General features: G+C 37.1%; 1 long non-coding RNA gene across 1 annotated transcript; it reads right to left on the bottom strand.

The window, feature by feature from the left end:
* Nucleotides 1-2,057: 2,057 nt before the first annotated feature.
* On the bottom strand, nt 2,058-10,062 carry LOC143664505 (uncharacterized). Its single transcript, XR_013166451.1, has 3 exons — nt 9,779-10,062; nt 5,339-5,553; nt 2,058-2,352 (listed from the first exon to the last, which is right to left on the bottom strand). It is a non-coding gene; the product is annotated as an uncharacterized LOC143664505 (long non-coding RNA).
* Between the last annotated feature and the right edge of the window lie 345 nt (nt 10,063-10,407).

The following is a 10,407-nucleotide window of genomic DNA, read 5'->3' as shown; positions in this document are numbered from 1 at the left end:
CATATAGTTTATTTTCATTCATTTATTCAGGGTCTACTTATATATCAGGCATTCAGTTAGATGCTAAGGAAACAACTCTGAAAAAGAAATCTTGGTGCCAGCCTTCACAGAGGCTACATCTAGCAGAAAAGATTCACATTGAATTAGTCACTAATAAGGAAACAGAGTAAACTATGGAAGCAGACAACAAAGGGATGCTATCTAGTTTATGGGGAGTTGAAGAGGGCTTCCTCAAGCAAAAACTATTGATGACTTGAAGGAAGGTAAGAGTTAGCCTGGTAAAGAGAAGAAGAAATGTGTTTATAGGTCAAAGAAGCATCTTTAAATGTCCATGGGAAAGAGAGAGCATGAAACACTGGAGAACCAAAAGTGTTTGCATATGGATGAGACCATTCAAGAGAGGGACAGTGTCATGAGATGAAGTTGATAGAGAAGCAATGGTTAATGGAGTCCTAAGGGTCTCCTAAACTATAAGATATATGGACTTCATCTAAAGTCAATGGGGAGCTCTTGAAGGGTTTTAAGCAGGGCAGTGAGGAATGGAGGAGTTGTGAGGATCAAAAAAAAATGATTTATACAAAGACTTAGCATAGTGTTAGTACTAGTCACCTTTCTATAAGTGGTAGGTGCTGCCATCATCATCATCATCATTTTTTACATCGTCTTTATCCTTAGTTTTATCCACTTTAGTTAAAAGTACCATGAAAAAGACTTAAAGGTAATTTGTTATAGTGCAAATGTAAATTCTGGAAGGCTGTTCTCAAAACCTGCAGAAGGAAGGTGCAAAGCCTAAGGCAAAGTTATTTTCATGTATATTCTTTTCCTGTTTTTCTGCTCTTCAGCTTTGCTACCTACTCAGTGAATTCACAGGCTTCTTTGGCAGTGAAGTCATAATTCTTTCTGACAATGCTGTCATTTTCATAATGGATTCTTTGCTGGAGCCTAAACATACAAAAATGTAGGTGGACCAGATTATATGTTTCCAAGAAAAGGAGGTGGGGAGGATTGCTAATGCACAAAGTTTGAAGGTGACTGTAGAGAACAAAAGTTGAATGTCAAATGACTTGTATCAGTGCTTGAGATGAATAATTTTTGTTTTAATTAGAGAGGAGATGTCAAATTGGTTGGTACTTTACTATTAAATAAACACTTTGCATCTTGGGTGGCAAATACAGTGATAGGCCTCATTAAAAGTGATGGAAATAAAACTTAACATTTCTGATTTCCTGAGACTGTTCACTTTCCTTCTCCTCTGACCTTGCAGTATCTAGGTCATGAAATACGATTTGGCTAAGGGATTAAAATTGTTGACTTTGGCTGTCATTGTGGTATCACAGAGAACATGGACTAGGAACCAGCACACAGATTATTTAATGACATATAACCCACCTTGTTCATTAAAGAATGTGATGAGACCAAATCAATTAGGTTCTAGGACCAGCTCTGTCATTGTGTGTCCTTGGGCATAACTTTGATCCTTATCCGTCAAATGGATTTCTTAGTTGCATACAGAATAACTGATAGATGTCAATGTGCAAAACATTTTTTTTTTGGCTCTGATGTATATACACAATGCTGTACAAGTAATGGCCCCACCCTATAAAAGTAATGGCACCTATAGGCTTTTGGTGAGAAAAACACACACTGAGATAATGACAGACAAAGGAATTATATAGCAAGGGTCAAAGAATTGCACAGGAAACAATGACAAAGTTGCTCAGATGAATTAGGAGAACCCATACAATTTTGGTATTGGACAAAGGCTTGTAATCAGACAAATCTGGTTTAGAATACTGGTTCTGCATGTACTAGCTACACACAATTATTCATCTAGTCCCTGTCGTAGAGAGCAGTGTATGCCAGGTATTGGTATTAGGTATGAGGATACAGATAAAGAAGAATTGGGGCAATCACTTGCTTTATTTCTGTCTCTTTCTGCAAATATTTGAAATCATTACATGTATGATGAGACCATACTATACCCTCAAACAGACAGAATGTTCTGTGAGCAGTCAAAAAAAAAAAGAGAGAGAGAGAGAGGTAACATCTGGCTAGAATTTCCCTTTTTATTTTTTTGAGTTAGAAAGATTTTAATAGCTCAAATGACTTGTTTTAGACATTAACCCTTTGCATCGTCTGGTTTTGGATTGTAGTGTTTGATAACAGATACTTGAGTACCAACTATGGGTAGATGATGTACAAATCACATCTAAGTCAATACAATTACTGATTTCCTTTAGAGAATCACAGCCTTCAAAGAGCTTTCAGTTTAATGGGAAACATAGTTGTTGTCAAAGTAAAAATCATGAATCTTACAAATTGAGGTTTTGAAAGTAAGACTCTCTGCCATTCCTAGAAAGACAAAAGATATCCAGGTTAGTGAAGTGGTAAGTTTTTTTAAAAATAATTTGTCTACAAAAAGGAATGTGAAGGCAATACTGTAAGTGTAATTAACGAAACTGAGTGTGACTATGGTTGCTTGAGGAGGGCCAGAGTCATGTATGTCACCAGAAGGAAAGCTAGAGGATAAAAACTGGGACTCTATAACTTAGAGAAACCTAGGGTAGAGAATAATGGTGGTTACTTATACAAATAGAAGAAAGTTCTTACATGAACTAGAACAAATGTACATCATTATTACAAGGTGTTAATAATGGGATGGTATATGGGGAAAATAGAATTAGTGCAATATAAGCTATTTAGTTAACAGTAACATTGCAATATTGTTTTATTAATTGTAACAAAGGCACTATGCCAAAGTTAAATGTCAATAATAAGGGGATATAAGGGCTATAGGGTTTTTTTTAAAAGAAATGAGAATGTTCTCATAATGAGAACATATTAATGGTAAATGCACAACTACATGATTATATCAAGAGCCATTGATTGCACACTTAGGATGGATTGCATGGTATGTGAACATATCTCAATAAAATTGCATTTACACAAAAAAAGTGTGAAGAGAAAGATGTGGTAACAGTGTTGAGATGGCAGTCTCTTCTTTTTTTATTTTAATGATTTTTAAATTTTAGCATGGAGGACACAAGCACAAGAATTGAGGTAGAGAGAAAGAAGTCAAGAACAAATTATTTTTGTTCTAGTGGCTCAGAATTTATCATAATATATAGACCAAACAAAATGGTACCCTGGCAGAGAACAAAGGTGCAATGATTAGAGCAGAGTCCCTCTCTAAGTCTGCACCTGAATGTGACAGGTAAAGTCAGTACAGAAGTAGCTTCATGACAGAGCCTTAATGCTTAGAGTGCTGAAATTTCACAGTGGTAATTGTTATGAAGAAATAATAATAGAGTAGGGGGCAGGTAGGTGTACACAGCAGGTGTGTGAGCAGGGAGAATGGCATCTCTAGATTGACAAGGTGGGAGGTGATGTCTGAATGAGAGAGAAGCAGGCATCCAAAGGGCTGCCAGAAGAATGCTTTCCATTGAATGCCAGGGCGAGCAGTTTGAATTTTAATCTGAGTGCAAGGGGAAAGCACTGGAGGATTTGAAGTAGAGGAATAACATAATCTGCTTTGCAATTTTAAAAATGTCTTCCTCTGGCTACTAGGCAGAAGTATAGATTGCAAGGGGCAAATATGGAAGCCAGAAGACCAGTGAGGAGGCTGTTGGCAATAGCTCAGGCAGGAGATAATGGTAACTTGGACTAAAGTGAAGGCAATGAAAATAGATAAGGATATATTTGAGAACTATGTAGAAAGCAGAACCATAGGATTTTTTGATAAATTAGATATGAAGGGTCAGGGGAAATGGAAAAATGACTTCTTGATTTTTAGCTCTGGGATGTATGCATTTTAACTGGGACATCCAGATGAAAATGCCCTTTGTGGGCGCTACTATTCCAAAGCTGGAAGGAGTGGACTAGTTAGGGAGATTTTGTGAGCTGATAGTGACTTTAAGCGTCCTTGCCCTGAACAGTACCACACAAGATGTGACAGCTCCTACAAGGTCTCTTGGGAGCACCCCTTTGGGCGACCTTTTCTGCCTCTGCATCATCATGTAGTCAAAGAAAATAGCTTTGTTGGTAAAACCCAATCCTACAATATTTATTCAGTAGCAGGTGACCTTTATTCTTTGCCAGTGTCCTCATTCACTGATGTTTCATTCTTGAATTAAGACCATTCTGGCCAGCAACATTTTCTTGCAATAGCAACAGCTCACTTAATTACCCCATTTGGACACCTAATTGTTTCCTAGATTTGGAGTACTTTGGTGATTGTGCCAGGAGATCACATTTTTAGATAACTGTGAACACATCTGAAAGTTTGAGATTACCAGGAATGAGAAATGGCCCAGGAAAGCAAATAGATCATTAGCTTTTGGATATGACCTTTATAAGGGTTGTGACCAGGTACCAGGATGTAGTCCAGTGGGACAACTGTGTAAACTCCTGCCACCCTAATCATTGCTTGGGCTCTATTGCACATTTCATCTTGCTCATGATTAAAGGGCCCTCTTCCGGGGAAAGAGAAAATATGCTGCAGTAAATCTTTAAAAGTATTGTAACACTCAAAATGTCAGTATTAGTTTTAAATGATTGCATCATTTTCTGAAGTGATTTGTGCAGGGAATATCATACATTATAATTATATATGCATTAAAGTCCACTTTCAAAGAAACCCTCTTCTCTCTTTTAATCATAGGAAATTATATATTTATACTTGTAATTTCATATGTACATAGTTAATATTGCCCCTCAAAGCCACCTGTTCTTCACTACATATAATTTTCACTGCTAATTCCTTATAACCTATAGATTTGGAGTTAGATTAGCCCTATATGAAAATCCTACCAAATCCTACCAAAGTTAGATTAGCTCAAACTAAAAATCCTACCAAATCGTACCAAAGAGTGCATAGTAGAGAATGCAAAGCACTTTCATTTCCGTTCAGTAGAATACAAGAGGAGTAACAAGAAATAAATAATCCCTTTGCTTTTAAGAATCACTTTTTATACTTAAATTCATTAAAGGGTTTAAGAAGTTAGCTTTTAGTCACTGAACTTGAACTGCTGGACAGTATCTGAAATATATTTATTGTATTTAAAATTATGACCAAGTTTCCCACATTTTCCAGGTCTCAATTCAATTTCATCTTTACAAAATAGAACTAATCATATAAGTCAAAGGGCCACTTCCTGTGGTATCCTTAGGTGAAAGTAAATGGGAGATCAGGAAGCCAAGGGAGTTGTTTAAATGTAGTAGTTCAAAAAAAAAAATCATTGAAAATCAGGAAAACAAAATATAAAGAACCTAAGGGTGCAAATATATACTCTGCCTTCCTGGAAATACACTTCAGCTTCCATTTTTTTTACATTCTTACCAAGCAAAGAATGTCCTTAAATGTTTCTGCCATGGAGGTAGAACCAGTTTTAAAGTTTGGGCCGAAATGACCAGGCACTGTAATGGAAGACAGAAAGTCCCAAGGATTCCTCCCTTTCCATCAACGTAGGAAACCTCCAGCTGGTTCATCATATATGAAGAATACCTTTTTCAAGGTGTAAATCCTTTGCGTCTTCCTTCTTCCACCATCCTGAGCTATTAACAGAGGGAATGATAACAAGAACAAATATTTATTTAGCATTGTTTTGCTTTAATAATTTAACTCATTATGCTTCTGAAACCACAGCAGATAGACTCTTTCAACCAAATTAAGTTCAGACTTGCCTTCAAAGTATCTTAACCGTCATGAACATGTAGCATCTCTAAAGGACAACTGCATTCCAAAAATGACATGAAATGAAGCATTAAGCAGGGATCTACCTACAGGGCTGAGCATTTGGTATTTTTACCAATTCCTACATAATAGGTGAGGGTTTCTTGAACACAGACAGGATCTGCGCATAACAGCATATAATCTGAGCATGGGACTTGTTTTATTTCCACTGTATTTTCATACCAAGGCAGTGTGGTTGGCAAATTGGAGGGAAATAGCAGGCATTTGTTTTAGAATGGATGCAAGCATAAATGAATGAACGAATGGACAGATGAAGAAATGAAAGAAAATAAAAGAGTTTGTAAACTAGGGGGTTTGAGGGTAGTTCAGTGGTAGAATTCTCCCCTGCCATACAGGAGACCCAAGTTCGATTCCCAGCCCATGCAATTCCCCCAAAAAACAAAAGAAACCAACAAAAGTGAACAAACAAATTCAACAAATGGTGCTGCAATAATAGGATACTCATATGGAAAAAGAATGAAATGTGACCCCCATCATATAGCATACAAAAAAAAAAAAAAACCAAACTTGTAAACTATGTCAACTCTTTGCAAATGTGCAGAGTACCTTCTTTGCTCCCTCTATTCCAGTCATTGGGAATACTGATTCTCTTCCCTCCATGCTTCATATGGATAACTCCTACTTATTCTTCAGCTCAAAAAAACCATCTCATTCCGGAAATGGTCACTGGTGTCTCAAATGATGACATCAGCCTCCTGAGGGTATCTTGTACCTCTCAGGAAAATTAACTACATGTTTTTAAATTAGAGGTTTGTACATGTGATTCACCCATTTCCCCCTACCATCAACTATGCTGAGTGCAAGAAGCTTGCCTTTATTCATTTTTAGATATCCAGCCAAGCTTGGGGTGATGCCTGTTCTAGGTGCTCAGCTAGTGTTTGTGAACTAATAAATATGCAAAGACGGTGACTACACATGGGAGGAAATAGGACCTACATGTGGTTATGTAGAGGCCAGTGGGGTCTCTATGAAGAAAAGCAAGTAATAAGAGCTGTTAATACAAAATGCAAGGGTCTCCTTGTGAGATAATGCATGGTCTACCTCTGGCTGAAGATAGCTCTGTCAATGATGGAGACCTTGACAATGTTATTGTTATATCATTCGTTAAATATTTACTGTATATTTACTGATTATACACTACCGAACTGATGATAAATGACCAAGTAAAGCATAAAGAGTCCTTGCCCTCTTGGAGTAACATGTAGTGGGAGAGACAGATGTCATTAATCAAATAATCAGACAAATAAATGTGTAATTACCACTGTTATTTATTTTTAAAGCCAAGAAAATGTCTGAAAATCTGATCTAGGCTCCAGGGAAATGATAATTGAAGTATGACATGTAGAATGAAGTAGAATTAACTTTATGAAAAGAGATAGAGGAGCTCTTTAGCCTGGAAACAGCCTATACAAAAGCCCTGTGGCAGGCAATGGGAGAGGGGGGCAATGGAGCTTGGAGAATTAAAAATCTGAAAGAAGACCAGTGTGACTGGAGTACAGAGATTCTCAGAAAGAATGTTAGGAGATCTTCCTAGTGAGATAAGCAATGATCATACTGGATATTGGGGACATATTAATGATTTTGCACCTAATTGGGGACAAATTAATGATTTTGTACCTTTTTGTAATAAAATATAAAAGGCTGGAGGTAACACAACAAAATTATATAATGCTTTACAATGAATTATAAATAGTCACATCAACAAGCATTTATTGAGTGCTTACTATGTGCCTGGCAATAAGCGCTTTATGTGAATTATTTCATTTCCTCATTACTACACCTCCACTAGGAGGGTTGCTAATTTCAGCACCGTTCTGCAGACAAGGCTACTGATGCCCAGAGGTCAGGGCCAGGACTAGGGTGAGATGAGAGAGGTGCTTGGGTACAAAATTTAAGGAAGGAGATACTCTTAAGGTCATGCAAGTGCTGACTCTTTACTTTCATGGCCCTGAAAATGAGCACCTCCTTAAATTTTGCACTCTAAGCACCTGACTTGCCTCTCCTTAGCTCAGCTCTAGATTAAGTAACCTGACATGGACTTCACAGCTCATATATGATCAAAATAGGTTTTGAATCCAAGGCTGTAGAGCTCTTTACTTTTTTTTTCCAATCTCTAAAATTTTCTGAAATTCCAAATGAATTCCTACTACCCTTCTCACTGTTGGACTCTCATAAAATAAAAATTATTTGCAATATATTAAACCTCACATTAGACTTCAAATTTTAAATAGCTAGACTCAGCTGAAATGAATTCATAGAAGGAAAACTTATCATTTACAGGATTTATCTCATGAAATGGAATATCTCAGTATTATTCAGGAGATGAGAAAGGATGGGTCAAGTGTTTTAAAAAGCAAACAGGTTTTTCCCATTAATTGTAAGTTAACACAATGAAATTAAAATTTTCTAGCTTCAATTAGAAAAAAATAGATGTCAGTCATATGAAACTGCTAAAAAAATTAGCCATAGGATAGACCTTAATCTATTTAGGCATTTTTAGTATTTGGAGTGGTAGAAATGTAATCTGTTATCAGCTCAGGTATGATTGAATTATTAATAATATTGTGCAAGGCCACCTAGAAACCAGAGCGTGGGGACTCTTAAATCTATTCTAATTGATACAGAGAATCAGCAGACTGGAAAAGACCGTGACTCTTCTCAAGATATGTCACAGTATGTGACACGAGGGACACGTGGGGTTTGCAACATAATGGCAGCTGCAAGCTGACCTTTTGGCAAATTTAATCTGCGAATGGGTTCTTGTTTAGGATAGTTAATGCCTTCCATTAGTATGAGACTTCCATTTATATTTTGGAAAGCCTGGTTAAAAATATTTCATGCATGGGTATTATGCAGACTGCATAACTAACAGAAGATTAGGGATGCAAATCAGATTTTGAGGTGAAAGGTTTTACTGACCCCTTAAGAGGATAGTAATATGTGCATAATGGTGAAGAAAATGCTCACCAATCATCAGGATGAGAAAAGGGTCACATTGTCATTCCTCGAAGTATATTGCATTGAAATAAAAATCCAGGAACATCCCAGAAGCTAATGAGCTGGATTCAAAAACTGCTCTATTTTTAATAGTAAGTTAACCCCTCTTGCCTCTGGTTTTAATGTGGGGATATGTCATAGTCTACGAGGATGGATGAGCTTCTCATGGGACTATGAGTAAGTCACTTAATCTCTCAGTGTAAATTTTTATTGCGGGAACAGTTAGTGGGTAGAAACAGCCAGGGTCACTGACCCTGCTTCTTACTGTGACCTCCCACCACCCTCTCCTGCCCCCAAGGAAACTCCTCTCCCAGTATTGCTTCTCTCTTGACCATCTGCTTTCTCTGTGGTGACAGCCTCCAGTTGCTAATCTGAAGGATCTTAAAGTAAACCCAGAAGGTTAAGAGCTTAAGTATTAGGTTGAAAGGAACCTGGAATGGAACCCTAACTCTGGCATTTACTATTGTGTCCCCCTGGGCATGTTCCTTAACACTTCAGGTTATCAACTTCTTCTTCCTGTAAAAATGGGAAGAATGATATGAAAATATAGGACAGAGAACTTTCTCAGTTAACAGATTGATCGGTATCTCATTAGTTGTTTTTATTTTTCATGGAACCCCATCCAAAAGAAATACTTAATATTTCCTTTATTAAGTAGTTAGGTCCAAAGAATAATTTAGTAACTTTTTTGAGAAAATAGACATAAATCGACAGAAAAAAATTAATTTCCTTTTTAACTAACTACATTACTTATTAATGGGATGGGTGCACCTATTGAACCCTGCACAGTTTCTTCAACCTTGGGATCAATTTGGACATCACTGTCCTCATTTCCTGCTCCAAATGGATTTTGCCATCACATTTGCTTTTAATTACAGCAGCCACTGGAAACCAAGCTTTGCAAAGGCATGCCATCAATGAAAGGAATGTGGCACAAACTAAGGTTGAAACTCTTGTCTATCTCAAGCTCATAGTTTGCTCGGTGTCTAACAGACATGTTTCCATCAAAAATATAAATCTAAAACTTACCCCTGTGAATTTGCTGTGGTGCCCAAGGTGCCTCAAGAAAGCTCTGGAACCATGGTTTTAGAGATCACATTGTTTATTCAGGATGAAAAGTGAGAAAGTTTATAAAGAACTCGTCTTCAGGCATTCCAGTAGTGTACCGGCTGCTATTCTTCTCTACCAGTGTTTTCTACAGTAGTATTTATAATAAGAAAAACACGTTTTCTCTCCCCAGAGAATTAAATGCTGCCATCACCTGATCAGTCAGTTTGAATGCCTAACCCAAAGCACTACATACTATGGGAGTGAAATACATGTCCCAAAGAACCTCACAATTAGATCAGGGAGATAGGGTAAACACATATGTAACAATAGTGAATAACTCACAATTACTAAGTAGCTAATGAAAACTGATAATTTATAGGAGTTATCCCATGGAAAGGAATATCTCAGTATTATTCAGGAGATAATGACAGGATTTCCAAGGCACAGAAAATGGAAGTGGTATGGGAGAATGCAGGAACTGAGCAGGTTCTTGACAAATAAAAAGCATTTAGCTAGGGCAAGGGAGAAAGAAGTTTTCTCAGTAGGGAAACATGACATATATGAAGTCTGGTGCTTACCACACTATAGCTAATGGGTCAACCTTTGGT

The sequence above is a fragment of the Tamandua tetradactyla genome, chromosome 20 (assembly GCF_023851605.1).
Source record: "Tamandua tetradactyla isolate mTamTet1 chromosome 20, mTamTet1.pri, whole genome shotgun sequence".
NCBI classification, from domain to species: Eukaryota; Metazoa; Chordata; class Mammalia; order Pilosa; family Myrmecophagidae; genus Tamandua; species Tamandua tetradactyla.
The sequence above is the reverse complement of the archived record's forward strand: the minus strand, read 5'-3'. Positions and strand labels throughout refer to the sequence as shown.